Genomic DNA, 15,795 nt, shown 5'->3' on the forward strand with positions numbered 1-15,795 from the left:
GTTCCATGTGCACTTGAAAATACTGTACATTCCATAGCTTTATGGTAAAATGCTCTGAAAATATCAATTAAATTAATCTGATCTAGTGTGTCATTTAAGGCTGCTGTGTCCTTATTGATTTTCTGTCTGGAAGATCTACCCATTGATGTCAATGGAGTAGTAAAATCCCTACTATTACTACCGTATATTACTGTCAGTCTCTTCCTTTTTGTCCCTCAGTATTTGCTTTATATATTTAGGTGCTTCTATGTCGGATACATAAATGTTTGCAGAGATATATCCTCTTGTTGGGTTGATCTCTTTATCACTATGAAATATGCTTCTTTATCTCTTATTATAGTCTTTGTTTTAGTCTGATATAAATATGGCTACCCTAACTTGTTTTTCCTTTTCATGTGCATAAAATATCTTGTTTCATCCCTTTACTTTCAGTCTGTATGTGTCTTTTGATCTGAATTAGTCTCTTGTAGATAGCATTTCTATGGGTCTTGTTTTCTTATTCATTCAGCTACCCTGTGTCTTTTGATTAGAGCATTTTACCTATTTATATTTAAAGTGATTATTGATAGGTATGATGTTTTTACCATTTTATTATTCACTATAGGCCTGGTGGGGGATGAGAGAGGGAGGAGGAAGGAGTGTCCCTCAGCCCAGCCTGCACCTCTCGCAGTTCGGGAGTCCTCAGGGGATGTCTAACTGATGGCTTAGGCCCACTCCCAGAATGGGCCTAAGTCGCAATCTGGCCTCCCTTTATGGGAGGTGACCAGATGAGTTGATTAGGGGATGGCACTGGTCTCGAGAGATCAGCCTCGCCCCCTGCCACCACAGCTGCCACTGGTGGCCTCCCTCTGCAGGAGGTGACCAGGCGGGTCAGTGAGGGGACAGTGCTGGCAAGTAGCTAGCCCTGCCCCTTCATTGCCCCTCCGCTGTAGCTGGTTGCTGCCGCCGCCTCCCTCCACCCATCGCCATCCCCTCCTTCTGCCTGCTGGCACATACCTTGCCTGGCCTGGTGCTGCCTGCTTGCCAGCCCCATCTCCCACTGTTCTGCCATTCTGTCATTTGGCCAATTTGCATATTATGCTTTTATTATATAGGATATTTATGTTCTTCTCCCCCCTCTCCTTCTTCTTAAATAAATCCCTTTAACATTTTTTGTAATACTGGTTTGGTAGTAATGAACTTCTTTAGCTATTTTTTTTTTTGGTCTGGGAAGCTCTTTATTTCTCCTACAATTTTAAATGTTAGTCTTGATGGCTGGAGTAATCTTAGTTGTAGGTCTTTGCTTTTTATCACTAAATATTTCATGCCAATTTCTTCTGGCCTGCCGAGTCTCTGTTGATAAATCACCTTACAGATAACTAACTGCCTTTTTCTGACTGCTTTTCAAATTCTCTCTTTGCCTTTAGCCTTTGGCATTTTGATCAGATGAGTGTTGGTATGGGTTTTCTTGGGTTCATCTTGCTTGGGACTCTGTGCCTTCTGGACTTGTATGCCTATTTCCTTTGCCAATTTAAGGAAGTCATCAGTTATTATTTCTTTAAATAGGTTCTCAATACCTTGCTTTCTTTCATCTTATTCTGGGACTCTTATGTGAAAGTCTGTACACTTGATGTGTTTGCAGAGGTCCCTTAAACTGTTCCTTTTTTAAAAATTATTTTTTTCTTTTTGCTCTTTCAATTATTTTTTTCCTGCAACTTGTCTTCCAAATTACTGATTCAGTCCTGTGCTTCATCTAATCTGCTAATGATTCCTCCTAGTGTAGTCTTCATTTCAGTTGTTTTATTCATTTTTGACTGTTCTTTTTAATTGTTTCTATGTTCTATTTTATGCTTACATTTTTGTTGGACAGCTTACTAAGTTTCTTGAATATCCACACCAGTTTTTTAAACCCTGTATTTGGTAGATTGCTTACTTTCATTTTACTTAGCTCTTTATTTGGGATATGTCTCTTTGTCTCCTCATTTTGGCTGCATCTCTGTTTGTTTCTGTGTATTAGTATATCTAGTTTGTCTCCCGGTCTTTGCAGAGTGGACTTATATAGCAGATGTTTTGTGCCACCCAGTGGTGCATCTCCCTGATCACCTGAACAAGGTGCTACAGGAATGTCTGTTGTGTGCACCCCCATTGTAGTTGTCTTTAAAAAAAATGTATTATTGATTTTTTTAGAGAGAGAGGAAGGGAGAGAGAGAGATAGAAACATTGATTGGCTTTCTCCTGCAAGCTTTCTACTGAGGATTGAGCCTACAACCCAGGCATTGGGTTGTAGGAATTGAACCAGTGACCTCTTGGTGTATGGGATGGTGCTCAATCTGCTGAGTTACATTGGCCGGGCTGTGATTAAGTCTTAATGCTCTTGGCATGTTAGTGGGTGGGATTGAACCCAGGTTGAGGATTGGCCCCCACCGCAGTGTAAAAGTTTCTATGTGGGAGCTGACCTCATAGATCATGATTTGCCCAGTGTGTTCTGGTGCCTGATGAGAAAACTCTTTGTGTGTGCTGTTTGTAGAGCTAATCAGGTGTTGTTCTGTGTGGTCTGAAGATGGCCACCAGGCTTATTGGTTCTGTGGCATCTTGGGAGGGGCTCTGGTGCAGCAAAGTTTAGCCGCTACCTGTGACTAGACAGGGAGTACTTGGGAGAGGTCTCCCTGTGAATCGAGGCTGGCTGCCTACAGTACTGGGCCTGGGGCAACTCAGAAAAATGTATAGGGCACCTTGAGGCCTGCCTCTGCTTACCAGCTGCCCATAATGCTCAACTGCTGAAAGAGACGCAGGTAGTGTGCAACTGAGTGAGGCATGGTGGGGCGAGTGGTTAATGCACATTCAGATTTGGCACAGGTGCTGAACCAGGCACGCTCAGTGAAAGGCATAGGGCACATGGAGGCCAGCAGGTACCTGCCTGGGGTCTGTGGACTTTTGAGAGTTTTTTAAGAAAGGTTATAGCAGAGGCCATGGCTGGCTTTCTGTCTCCAAAATAGCCCCTGGCTGTGCAAGAGTTGGGTGGGGCTGGACCTCAGGGAGTCATCAGGGTGGAGCAAGTGAAGTTCACCAGGCCAATGCAGATTCAGATTTGACTCTGAGAAGCTCTACACAGGGACAGTGGCAACTATCTCTCCAGCCCCTGCCCTGAAGCCACACAACTCAGTTTCTCCCCGAAAATTTCTGGAGTCTCCAGAGCCACCTTCCCTCTGCTGAGTCCAAGGTGAGTGCCCTTGAGCAAGAGAGGCTATAGTGGGCCCTTTAAGAGAATGCATGGTTTCCTGCAGTTGGACAGATAGAATCTTTGGTGTTTTCATAACCAGATGTTGTGGAGAGTCTTCTTCCCAGCACTAGTGCTTCAGGCTGGGGATCCTGGTGTAGGGTTGGGACTCCTTGCTTTTGACGGGAGGACCTCTGTAGCTGAGATATCCCTCCCGATTATTGACCAGCACATGCAATTGTGGGTCCAGCCAGTTTCATATGTCCACCTCTTCTACCCATCTCTCTCTCTCTCTCCCTCTCTCTCTCTCTCTCTCTCTCTCTCTCTCTCTCTCTCTCTCTCATAATATTACATGGGACAGTCATTTGCATTGTTTTTCCTTTTAAAACATTGTTTTAGAGAGAGTAATGGAGAAGGATAGAGAGTTAGAAACATCGATGAGAAATACATCTATTAGCTGTCTCCCACATAGCCCCTACTGGGTATCGAGCCTGCAACCTGTGCATGTGCCTCATGTGCCCTGACGGGGAATCAAACTGGTGACCTACTGATTCATGGGTTGGCCCTCAACCACTGACCCACACTGGCCAGGCTCTCCTAGCAGCCTCTACTTGGCTTCATTATATCCTTGGTGATAGGACTTCTGTTCATTTCATCTTCAGATGGTTCTCCAGGTGGATCGTTCTATAATTTGGTGTTAATTTTGAAGTGGTAATGGGAGGAGGCTTGCACAGTGTTTACCTACTCTACTATCCTGACTGGAACTGCTTATTTACAATTTTGATTTATCTTTGTGCTTTGTGGTAGACAGAATTCTGTGGTGGACTCCAAGATCTCAGTCCCTGTTGTATATGCACCTGGTGTATGATTTCCCTCCTCTTGGGTATGAGTAGGGCTGAGAAATAGGATGGTGTCACTCTTGTTATTAGGTTACATTATATAATAAGAATTTTGAAAATGTAATTAAGGTCCCTAATTAGTTGACTTTGAGTCAATTGATTGGCTCTGACTTAACCAAACAGGTTCCTTAAAGAGAGTTTAGAAGTCAGAGAATTGAAGCCTCAGAGATTCTTCTGATGACCTTAAAAAAACAACTTGCTATGAGTTCCACAGATGCAAGGAAGCTAATCCCAGCAACAACTGCATGATTTCAGAAGACTTCAAGCCTCAGATCAGACCTAAGACTTACTGACACCTTGATTTCAGCCTTGAGACTTGAGCAGAGGTCCCAGCTAAGCTGTTACCAGATTCCTGCCCCCAAGAACATAAATTTGAATTTTTTAAAGGCACTCAACTTGTAGTAATTTATTATGCAACAATAGACAACTAATACATACATTTCCACTCATGTCTATTTCAGTTTTACCTTTTATTTATTGTATATGTAGCTCTTTAAATTTTTGTGATTTAATTAAAATAGAATGGATTAAGGAATACATTAACTAGTATGATGGGGCCTTTTACATTCACCCCAGAGTGAATTCCCTCCATGGCATACTTCAGCCTCCTCCCTCTGTGCTTTGGCTTATGCCCTCACCTCTATTTGAAATTCCTTAAGCCTCATCTCTACCTATCAAAATTCCATCTCAACTTAGAGGCCCAGCTTGAGTTTCACATTCTCCATAATTCCTGCAAAGTGAGTTTGGAGTTATTCCCCCACCCTCATTTCTAAATCTCTACAGCTATGCTTCCCAGGATGAGGGCTGACATCATCACAGTCCCCTCAGGGAGATTTTTTAAAAAATGCAGTTTCCCATCATTCCCTCCTCTCTGCGACCCCAGGAATTCTGGTTCCTTATTGAATGTTTGAAAACCTTTTCAGGCCACATCACTGGAAAGCTCGGTTTGGCAACAGTTATCCTCTCATTCTTACGCAGGTCAGCTCTGTGCAGAGTGTCCTGTGCAATTTACAGCTTGTGCTTAAGGCTCTCAAAACTTGAACCCAAGGTTGTAGAACATCTCTTGCCTAGACAGCACATTGTACATTTCTTTATTTAATTTTAAACCTGATTTTATTGTTTTCCTACTTGTATTTTCCCTTTGGCTTTACTCCCTCAATTATTTTATTTTGTTTTTGTGTATATTTTTGTAAGTAATCACAAATCCTTGGGGGAAATGCAGTTGGAAATAAATAATCAGAAAACCAACACACTCTTCCCTAATCCTTTAATGTACATGAATCTCGTTTCCCTGGCAACAGTAAAACTTTCTAAACCATGGACTCTGGCTTACACCTTTCTTATGTCCTCATCGTAGCTTATACAATTTGAGCGTACAGGAACAGTGTTCAGCAAACTAAAGAATGATGGTCAAAAGGATAAGAAAGGTTCTGGCTTTGTGCACTGTTCCTTCCTGTCCTTCCCCTTCCTTATCTCCTTCCTGTGCCCCCTTTCCTATCTTTTGAAGCATTGAACAAAGAATTGCTTTTTTTTTTTTTCTAGACTCAAGTATTAGAGGCTAGTACAATGCATAGATCAGGTTATAGAATGAATAAGAGGCCCTTTGTGTCTTTCAAAGTGTTTCTTCTTTTGAAATGGCTTTTGACTGAGGTGTATTTTTTTTTTTTAACCTCCTGGTTCTGTGAGCAGACACATTCTAGATGAGGGGCTGAAAGGGTCCCCTCAATCATCAGGCACTACCCTTTTCCCTTCCAAAGCCCCAGTGAATGTGCTGTTCAGGATGGCAGCCATGCCCTTATGCCAGAGCACACACCTGGGATATCACTTGAAATGTTCCAGTGCGAGCCTCGCTCAGTAGGTGGAGTGGGGCAGAGGTTTAGCATGCAGAGATGAATAGTTTTCCAGGGAAGTTCGACCGAGGCAGTCATTATGGAAAATCTGATAAATTGTACTCCTATAACTATTATTTTTAAGCCTGTTCTAGTGTTTTGAAAATTTCTAATCTCTTGGGCAATGATGAGTCCCCTGACTCATTCTACTTGTCCTTTCTGCAAGTTAGGTTTTACTTAGATTCTTTCCAGTGGGGTACTCTTTTCTTGCCCATTGGTTTTATTTTGAGTGTATTAAGCTGTATCTAAAGATCCAGGTGAGCATGGTAAGATGTGCTGTCTGTGTGCATGCATGCACACATATGCAGGTTGTGTACTGTGTGTGAGTCCATGCATATGAGTTTCAGGGTTTCTGTTTCTATCATTTCAGTTTGATAAAAATATTATTTTTATCCACTCTTAGATTTACAAATCAACTAATTGAACTTAGAAATCACTGTATTCAACCAAAATAATCCCAAGGAATTTTAGCTAGTGGGATTCATCTTCTTAACAGAAATTAGAATTATTTTCTGCTTGATTGAGAGGTTTTTGTGCCATCTTCTCCAATATTATTGGGGTTACACTTACACTATTACACATATTTAAAAAACGTAAGTATTTGATCCATTGAAATCTTCCTCTTCCCACCCTATGACCTAACACTGTGTTTTTATAAGGCTATACAGACTCATATATGACTTCAAAATGTTTCAGGTTTGTTTCTTAGTTGTGGTGGGTGCACACTTAGTGAATGTTGATGGGAGCATTTCACAATGTAGATTCTGAGAGCTGGCATCTAGCAGGTGCCTGTGTCAGTGAGGGGAGCCCTGAAGCCATTGGACTTGGTGGCTGCCCTTGTGAGACATGCGGCCCGTCTAATGCTACACCATGATGCTGGTCAAGTGCAACAGGAAAGTGTGTTTAGAGCTCGTTTGTACCTCACAACTTCCATCACTGCCTCCTGTTCTGCTTTGGCCTCCAGCTTATCCAGTCTGTGCTGACATGGACGGAGGGAAGTGGAGAACTCAGCTTCCTTGATAAAGCAGCTCTGGGTGCAGACCCCCACCCAGAGAACCATCTTTCAGATTTGGCATTTCAACTGGGCCATTTCTGCATCTCCTGCAGCACTGACTTCAGAGGATTTGCCAAGAAAAGCTGAAGCAAAAAGTTTAATATTATGTAACAGATATTGAAGGAAATTGAATGAAAAAAGTTGATTGTAGCCTTAAATTCGCCACATCAGTTGCCTTTGACATTTGGTTCAAAGCCCCTCTATTTCCTGTTGGGTGGGCTCTTTCCTAAGACCTGATCAGGACTTTGCATGAGCCCTTGTTGGCCAAGGACCATAGGAGTTCTGTCTTTCTGTGTGTTCTTCATTAAATGTTCCAAACGATTGAGAAGTACCTTTAAGGTGAGGGTGTGATTAGAAGGAATAGTGGGTGCAGGAAGTTTAGTGTTAATGGCATAGAGCCATGGTAGGCAAACTGCTAGCGAACCACTCGTGGCTCTTTGGCCCCTTGAGTGTAGCTCTTCCACAAAATACCACAGCCTGGGCGAGTCTATTTTGAAGAAATGGCATTAGAAGAAGTTTAAGTTTAAAAAATTTGGTTCTCAAAAGAAATTTTAATCTTTGTACTGTTGATATTTGGCTCTGTTGACTAATGATTTTGCCGACCACTGATCTAGAAGATGTATCTGGGAGTTGCAATTTTCAGAGGTTAAGCCTATTGAAGAGCTGACAAGAACATAACAAATGGACTGTAAACGTAGTGATGGCATGAAAGTCACAGTGTGAGGATGTCCCCGGGGATGTTGTGTAGGTTATCTTTGCCTTGGTCACAGCCATGCCCAGGCAGGAAAGAGGAAAGGAGAGGGGAGCTAGTTGCCTGGAGACAGCCGTGAACTCCATGGCAAACCTGGGTGTGTGGATGGAAGGGAAGTGGTGGAGAAGAGGGAACAACATGTCTTGATGTCATCACTTTCCTGAGACAAATGATCATGAATATTCACAAAATTAAGCAACCATAACAAAACCTTAGAAACCACCTACCTGTCTACAATGAATGCCTAAGGCACATTATGGAACATCCAGTCAATGAGCTGTGCAGTCCTCAAAATTGTTACTGTGGAAGAACACTCCGTGGCATTAAATTAGACCCAACCGCATTGCTGTAGGTGGGGAATTATGTAGCAAGTATTCCTATTTTTGTATGTATGTTGTTGTAGACATTTGTCATGGCTGTGACTTCTTGTCATCTTATGAACAGCTTTTCTATATTTGGGGACATTCCTACATTATGACCACCTCCTCCCAACATTGAAGCTGGGACTCAAATTTCCAGCCTCCCTTGCAACTGGGATGCACACATATGACTTGAGGCCCACCAACCAGACGTACTGTGAGAGAACTCATTCCTGAAGTGAGTAAAGAGTGCAAGCAATCCCGTGCGCAGCTTTCCATTGTGTGGACGCGTGAGGGCAGGGGTATTGAGCTCTTAGAGCTGCAGGGGAGAAGTTGGGTTTCGGAGGCAATTGTTGCCTCATCAGCTCAATTTTGCAGTGGAGTTTGGGGGATTGTTTCCAGCAGCGTAACCCAGCCTTATTTCCAGTCTTTCCAATCATTCTGTGAGCCATCCATTACTTTTTAAAAATAATTTCCTTGACTTCAGCATTAGGTACAACACAATGTTGACACTAGTTTTGGGATTTGCTCTTTTTTTCTTGTATTTTTTTTTTTTCTTTAACAAATATTCATTCAAAAGAAAATTGTCATCTATTTGTTGAGTACTAAGGTACTGCAGGTAAAATTACTTATGATGCTTTCTTTATTGCTCGTTCACATATTATATAGATAGTCAAGACTCTATATAAAAAGTATATATCTTTTTAATAAAAGTAATATACTAAAATAAAACAAATTATAAAAACCATAAACTTTACTTTCTATACATCCTTCAATAATTTCTTAGTGATTGTCTTGGTGAGGTAAACATTTGTTTAAAGTCTAAAGATGTTTTTATTTTGCTGTCATTTGTTCAGTTATTTTTTAGCTCAATTTGGAATTCTAGGTTCATAGTTATTTACCCTCGAGTGTGAAATCTCTTGTCTTGTGCTCAGGCATTTCATTTTCTGCTGCAATCTTGCTGTCTCAGAGGCTTTCATTTGTGTGTCACAGTTTTAGGACTTTCTCCTTTTGTACCACTGTGTCTCATTTTCCATTTCTCTTTAGCTTGATGTTTCTATAGTTTTAACATTATTTGTGTTGTGAATTTATTTTTATTTATACTGTACTTTCCATCATAAAACAAACACTCAGTTTTGAAAATTATTTAACCATTATCTCTTAGGATAGTTCTTCGCTGTTCTATCTTTTTCTCTTTTTGGAATTTCTTAGACACATTTTAGCGTCTGTTAGTTGATATTTCTAACATTTGTTCTGTGCTTTATTCTAGGTGAATCCATTAGACAAGTTGTTTAATACCACTAATTCCTTATGATTGGTTTATCTAGACTTTATCTTGGTCATGGCTTTTTATTTCAGATGATGATTTTCTTTTCTAGATTTATAATAGTTCCTTCTTCAGACCCAATTTTTATGTTTCTTATTTCCTATGTTTGTACCACCATTTCTAATTTTTTATGAATGCTATTCCATTTTTGTTTTAACTTTTATTCATAATCATCCCCCTCAGTTTTGTTGAGGTATATTTGACAAATTGAAGAACGGTATATCTTCAAGGTGTAACAGTATAATGTTTTGATCTACATATACATTGTGTGATTAGTACCGCAATCAAGCTAATTAACAAATAAATACATCGCTTCCTATAGTTACATTTTCTTGTGTGTGGTGAGAATACTTAAGATAAACTCGCTTAACAAACTTCAAGTACACACAGTACTGACTGTGGTCACCATGTGTCCGGTAGAACTCCAAAGTGTGTTCATCTTCTAACCAAACCTTCCTACCCTCTGCCCCTGTGTCCCTCCCCTCCCAGTACCCGGATGTCACCCTTCCACTTTCTGCTTCTGTGAGTTTGATGTTTCTAGATTCTACATCTAAATGAAATTATGCAATATTTGTCTTCCTATGTCTGGCTTATTTCACTTAGCTTAACCTTTTCTCCAGGTTTGTGCCTGTTGTTGCAACTGGAGAAATTTTCTTATTTAAGGCTTAATAATATTTCTGTGTGTGTGTGTGTGTGTGTGTGTGTGTGTACATACAAACACATGGAATTTCTTGTTATCAATTCATTCATCAACATAACACTTAAGTTGTTTTTATGAATTGGCCATTGTGAATAATGCTGCAGTGAACATGGAAATGCAGATATTTTGAGATACTGATCTTTTTTTATTTGCACATATACCCAGAAGTAGAATTGCTAGATCATATCATTCATTTGAAAAATTTTTATTCCTAATAATCTTCACCTGAGGATATGTTTTTATTAATTTTAGAGAGAGAGGAAAAGAGAGAGGGGAAAGGAGAGAGAGAGAGAGAGAGAGAGAGAGAGAGAGAGAGAGAGAGAGAAAGAGAGAGAGAGAGAGAGAGATGTTAGAGAGAAACATGGATTGGTTGCTTCCTGTATGTGCCCCTATTGGAACCTCCATACTGTTTCCTGATGGCTGTGCTAATTTATATGCCCACCAACAGGGCACAGAGATGGTCTTTCTCCACATCCTTGCTAACACTTTTGTTGTTTTGCTAATGGCTATTCTAACAGGTGTGAGGTGATACCTCCTTGTGGGTTTGATTTGCATTTCCTTTCTGGTATCTATTGGCCATGTGTGTATCTTCTTTTGATGTTAGTTTTTTGGTCATTTCATTGTTTGTATTTCTTTGGCAGTGAATTCTCTTCATTTTTCAATTTTGGCTCTCTTTTTAGAATTATTTTTCATGTGCTTTAAACTTTCCATTTATCTTGCATGACGATTTTTCCCCTTTCTGTACACTCCCCTCCATCGAGGATTTGTGGATGCCTCCAGCAAGCTTAGCAGACTCCAGTCAGGTGACTTGATACATCTGTCGCGAAATATAAAACTGGCACATCTCCAATGAAGCTGAGCTAGCCAGGGCCTTGGTCAGGTTCTGTCTTTAAGACTGTCTTTCCTTCTATCAAGTCCATCAGCATCCTACATATAGAAAACTGTAGCCTTGGGCGACCATTCATTTTCACCAGCCTCTTCAAGATTGAGGGACCCTTTTTCCTGACTGTGTTTTCAGGAAGAGAGCCTGCTGTCTTTTGTCCTCAAACACTCATGAAAGCTTTTAATGCTTAATACATATTAGGTTTCAAATTCTTTCCCAATTTGTGTGACTCTAAAACCAGGACCTAGTGTGCTAAGGACCTCAGTACCCTCTTTCTTCTCTGAGCTCTGTTTCTGGTTCCCAGAGATGTTTATCTTATTTATACAGCCCAGGGAATTTACCTGTGACAGTTAATATATTTTTCTCAACTATTATTTAAGAGGAAGTTCTTACTTTGACATCTATTTATCCATGAATGGGCAGATTAATCATGGTCTTTAAAACTGCACAAAAAAAGTAGGTATGTTAAATGTTTGTATTTTTCCAAAGTGTTGGGAATTTCACTTCTGCTCCACAAAGTTTCCAAGATCCATGACCAAATGTGACTCTTTCCATTTGAATACATGCTATATTTGCCAGGAAAAAACAAAACAAAATATAGTAGTGAGAATTTATTTTATTTTTCCTCCAAAACATATAACTATATTTTATGCCATCAGCAACATTAGCATAATTTGAAAAGGCAATGGTACAGTGGCAGCGTTAGAACAATTTGAGTGAAGTCCCCCTAAAATAGAGTTGAAATTCAGATTCCTGATACAATAATTTTTTTCGTCTTGCAGTCAAAGGAAATGCTGCCTTCAATGCAAATTGTTGATGAAAGCAACAGGCTGGAAGTGATTTATTTATGTTTTATTCTTTTAACTTTTTCTGAGGTCATGGGAGTTCAATGCCTTGTACTTGTTAGGTAGGGGTTAGTGTATTTTCTACAAATGTGGGCTGCTAAGACAGTGTCAGCTTTGTGCATCCCGTGAATGTTCAGTGAGTGCTAGGGAAAGATGAAGGGAGTCTGTGTAGTTTAAGTGATTTAATTGGCAAGGTTGGGCATCCAGCTTAACTTCAAATTCAAATATACAGTATACAAGTCATATGTGTCTTTTCCTGACTTAATGAAAGTAAAATTTTAAAATAAAACAAAAATATATTGCTCAGGACTAAAATAGAACATAATGCAAATATAGATGTAGTATTATAGAATGTTACACTTGAAACCTATATAATTTTATTAATATATTCCCAATAAATTCAATAAAAATTAAAGAAATAAATAGAAAAATAACTAAGAAAATGGGTGCATGATTTAAAGTAAATCACACAAAAAAGTTAGAATGAATGGTGTGACTTCATTTTTCATCTTGAGCTTAAAAGATATACAATGCAGTGAACCATCCAAAACTGTAAATAAGAAAATACTCTCATTAATAATAACAACCCAGAGAATAACACCCAGGAATAAATTTATCAAATAAAGTGCAAGGCTTGTACACCACAAACTAGAAAACATTGTTCTTCGATATTAAATAACATGTAAGTATATAGGAAGATAGCCCCCTTTTATGAGTCAGAAGACTTGCATTATTAGGATAGCAGTACTCACCAAACTGATCTGTAAACTAAATGCAATACTAAAAAAAAATCCCACCTTGCTTTTGTCAAAATTACGTTTTTCATAAAATTCACAAGAAAATGAAAGGTATTTTAGTTTGGAAAATAGCCAAAACCATTTTGAAAATGAAGAGTAAAATAAGACTCTCAATTTCTAAATCTACTAACAGCTATTGTAATCAATAACCAATAAGGCTATATAAAAACATCAAATTAATAAAATTGAGAGTAAAGAACTAAACTATCACACTATGATCAATTGATTTTTGACAAGGGAGTCAAGACAAGTCTGTAGGGAGAACAATCATTTTAATTACTGGATACCATGTGTAAAATGGGATGGATATGAAGCCCTACTTCATATGTGTTAACTAAAATGAATCATAGACTTGAGTGAAAGAGCTAAAAATTATAACACTCCTATGATAGGAATAAATCTACTTTTTACTTTGGAATAGTCAGTGTTTTCTTAGATGTGACATCACAAGCATGATCTGTAGCACCAACAAAAATCAATAACTTGGACTTCAGTAAGATAAAATAAAAATATTTCTACATGAAAGGACACTATAAAGAAATTGAAAATAAAACCCACAGAATGGGAAAAATATTTGCAAATAGTTCATCTGGCAAGAGACTGGAATATATAAAGAACTCTTACAACTGTACAATGAAAAGACAAATTACATTTCCCCTCCCCAAATGGGCAAAAATATAAATACCTATTTCTTCAAAGAAGATATACAAATAGCCAATAAGCACATGAAAAGATGTTCATCATTTTCATTTTCATTAGGGAAATGGAAATAAAAACTGTAATGAGATATCACTTCACATCCACTAGAGGGGTTCCAATTAAATAGATGGACAATAACAAATGTTGGTAAGGATGTAGAAAAATTGGAATTCTAATACATTACTGTGAGAATGTAAAATAGTATATATCCACTTTGGAAAGCTATTTGGCACTTTCTCAAGATGCTAAACTAAGTATACATTTGACTCAGCAATTCCACTTCTAGGTATACTATATCCAAGAGAAGTGAAAACATGTTCCTATAAAAAGTTGTGCATGGTGTTTATAGTGAAAATGTGGATACAGTCCAGATGTCTATTAACTGATATATAGACAGATAAAAGATGACATTCCATTCAATGGAATATTATATATACTAATAAAAGGGTAATATGCTAATTAGAATGGATATATTGGACATCTTCTGGTCGCCATGGTGGCAGGGGCTGAGGCAGAGGTGGTTGGGGGCTCTCAGGCCAGCAGGGGAGAGCAGTTAAGGGTGATCAGGCTGGCAGGCAGTGGGGTTAGAGGCGATCAGGCAGGCAGGCAGGCAGGCAGGCAGATGAGCATTTAGGAGCCAGCAGTCCTGGATTGCGAGAGGGATGTCTGACTATTGGTCGGGCCTAAACCAGCAATCAGACATCCCCCAAGGGGTCCCGGGCTGGAAAGAGTGCAGGCCGGGCTGAAGGACACCCGTCTCCCTGTGCATGACTTTTGTGCACAGGGCCTGTAGTCCAACCATGAAAAGGGGTGAAGTACTGATGCATGCTACAATATAGATGATTCTTAAAAACATTTTGCTAAGTAAAAAGAAGTCAGTCACAAAGACTACTCCTATGGTTCTGTTTATGTAAAATATCCAGAATAAACAAATTCCTGGAGACACCTGCAGCTGGGTAGGGAGCAGAGTTTGGGGAAGAACTGCTAATATATATGGGTATTTTTTTTTAGAGTGTTGGAAGTGTTTTATTGATAAAATGACTGCAGATGGTGATGATGGTTGCACAATTCTGTGAATTCACTTGACTTTAAATGGGTCAGTATTATGATATGTGAATTATATCTCAATAAAACTGTAAATGAAAAAACTACATTGAATTTAAAATCAAAGACTTTAATTCCTTTAACTGGTTTTATAGATCACAACATTTTAAAGCCAGAAGGCACCTTAGTGATATGAGATATGAGAAAAATGAAGACTATAAAAATTATTTTTTCTGATAATTTATAGGTTGTTAGTAACAGAACAAGATATATAAACCTTCCATTTGAATTTAAAAAATGTATCAAGACTTACTAGACTCCACTGAAGTCATCTTCATAGCTAAATATGAACTATCAAGTTGTCATAATTCAGTAATTTATTAATGTGACCTATCAAAATATCCATGTATTTTTATTTTTTATTTTTTTAAGGTTTAATAAATCTTTATTGTTCAGATTATTACAGTTGTTCGCCCCCCCCCATAGATTCCCTCCACCTGGTTCCCATCCAACCTCTTCCCTTACCTCCCCCCAACTGTCCTTATCCTTAGGTGTACTATTTTTATCCAGTCTGTTCCACCCTCCCACACACCCTTTTCCCCCTGAGAGTTGTCAGTCCACTCCCTTTCTATGCCCCTGATTCTATTATATTCAGAATATTCTGTTCATCAGATTTTTCATTCACTTGATTTTTAGATTCACTTGTTGATAGATTGTATTTGTTGTTCATAATTTTTATCTTTACCTTTTTCTTCTTCTTCCTCTTCTTAAAGAATACCTTTCAGCATTTCATATAATACTGGTTTGGTGTTGATGAACTCCTTTAGCTTTTTCTTATCTTTGAAGCTCTTCAGCTGACCTTTAATTCTGTGATAGCTTTGCTGGGTAGAGTAATCTTGACTGTAGGTTCTTGCTATTCATCACTTTGATTATTTCTTGCCACTTTAATCTGGCCTGCATAGTTTCTGTTGAGAAATCAGCTGACAATCCTATGGGTGCTCCCTTGTAGGTAATTACCATATTTTCTGGTGTATAAGACGACTTTTGAAATGGAAAAAAAGTCAACCGAAAATTGGGGAGCAAAAGACCAAAATTGCACAAAAATTACCTGCAGATATTGACAGCAAAGAAGTCTTTTCTTTGAAGTGGGGGGTAGTCTTATACTGCGAATATAGGCCTAAACCTATGTTTTAACTGTAAAATTAGGGGGTTGTCTTATACGCCAGAAAATACGGTAACTGTTTTTCTATTGCTGCTTTTGATATTTCCTTTTTGTCTTTTGCTCTTGGCATTTTAATTATGATATGTCTTGGTGTAGTCCTCTTTGGATTCCTTTTGTTTGGGGTTCTGTG

General features: G+C 38.9%; 1 protein-coding gene across 5 annotated transcripts in view; it reads left to right on the top strand.

The window, feature by feature from the left end:
* The window catches only part of NCKAP5 (NCK associated protein 5), a 909,053-nt gene that overhangs the window by 71,823 nt on the left and 821,435 nt on the right, over window positions 1–15,795 (top strand). Inside the window, exon 2 of one of the 5 annotated variants that reach the window (XM_045575731.1) lies at window positions 8,234–8,386. The exons of the other annotated variants lie outside the window; for them this stretch is intronic. The gene's annotated coding sequence lies outside the window, so the exon portion shown is untranslated. The remainder of the gene's footprint in view (window positions 1–8,233; window positions 8,387–15,795) is intronic. 5 annotated transcript variants of the gene reach the window in all.

Source organism: Pipistrellus kuhlii, unplaced genomic scaffold (assembly GCF_014108245.1).
Source record: "Pipistrellus kuhlii isolate mPipKuh1 unplaced genomic scaffold, mPipKuh1.p scaffold_m20_p_7, whole genome shotgun sequence".
Taxonomy (NCBI): domain Eukaryota; kingdom Metazoa; phylum Chordata; class Mammalia; order Chiroptera; family Vespertilionidae; genus Pipistrellus; species Pipistrellus kuhlii.